Consider the following 1522-nt stretch of genomic DNA (forward strand, 5'->3'; position numbering starts at 1 on the left):
ATTACAGTAATCTGGGTTTGTCTATTTACTTCATTTTACTGGTAGTTTTTATATCTTCAATTTCTTCTTGTTGTTTTCCTTTCAGATTAAAAAACTCCCTGTAACATTTCTTTAAAAATGGGTCTGGTTGTGGTCAATTCTCTCAGCTCTTGTTTGGGGAAGACTTTACCTCTCCTTCATATTTGAAAGATAACTTTGCTAATTAAAGTGTTCTCGAATGCCAGTTTTTTTCTTTCAACATTCTGAAAATGTTGATGCACTCTTTCCTTTCCTGTGTAATTTCCATTGAAAAAAAAAATTGTTGCCAAAGGAATTGGGGATTCTTTATATGTTATTTACTTCTTTTCTCTTGCTGCTTTTAGAATTCTCACTTTGTCCTTGACCTTTGAGAATCTGATTATTATATTCCTTGGGGTAGTGTTATTTGGGTCAGATCTGTTTGGTATTCTCTGACATTCCTATAACCGAATGTTTCTTTTTGAAGTTTTGGAAAGTTAACAGTTGTTTCTTTAAATAAGCTTTCTATTTCTTGCTCTTGCTCCATTCACTCTTGAACACCAATAATTCTTAGATTTTGTTTTTTAAGGTAATATTCTATAGCTTGTAAGTGTTCTTCATTGCTTCTCATTCTTTTTTCTTTTTATTCTTCTGACTGTGCATTATCCAGCAGACTGTCTTCAAGATTACAGATTCTGTCCCCTACTTGATCCATTCTGCTGTGGACAGCCTCTAATGAAACTTGATATTCAGCAAATACATTTCGCAGTTTCAATATTTCTGTTTTATTTTTTAAAAATTATTTTAATCTCTGTGTTTAATTTATGTGATAAATTTCTGAGCTCCTTTTCTGTGTTAACTGGGAGAGCATTGAACTTCCTTAAAGCTGCTATTTTAAACTGCTGGTTAGAGAGCTCACATATCACTATGTTGTTAGGGTCCTTTGGGGAAATCAGGTTCCCTCTTTGCTGTTGTTTTTTGTGGATGTACATCTACTTCTTTGCATTGAGTGATTTATTATTTATTTCAGTCCTCTTTGTCTGGCCTATTTTGGTTTTTATTGGATATATTTACTTAAAGGTTCTTTACCACTAGGCTGCTGCCTCCTTTTCAGCTGCCTTTGGCACATTAAGCCCGGATTTGCCTTGACTCAACTAAACAATCTCAGTGCTTCCCTTTCCAAATAGAGGAGGCACCAAAGAGGATATCCTAGCAGTATGGGTAGGCTGGATAGGGCTTTGTGCCCAGGAGATCTGTGGAACAAACCTCCTATACTGTGGTCCTGCTGAGCGGCTACTTTGATTTGGTGTTTCCTTTGCATTACAGAGCAGTGTTTCCGGGGCTGAGATGGTAGTCCTGCCTCCCCTTTGTCTCTACCCATCCTCGGGGATATTTCTCCCTTCAGGCACTTGGGATGCTTCCCACTGGTTAAGGCAGGGACAAGTCTCTTGCCTGTGAACCCAATATGGTGGAGAACTGGTTGTGTATCTCAATCTCACTTTTTCTAGTGTAGAAACTGAGTTGG

Source organism: Theropithecus gelada, chromosome 12 (assembly GCF_003255815.1).
Source record: "Theropithecus gelada isolate Dixy chromosome 12, Tgel_1.0, whole genome shotgun sequence".
Lineage (NCBI taxonomy): Eukaryota > Metazoa > Chordata > Mammalia > Primates > Cercopithecidae > Theropithecus > Theropithecus gelada.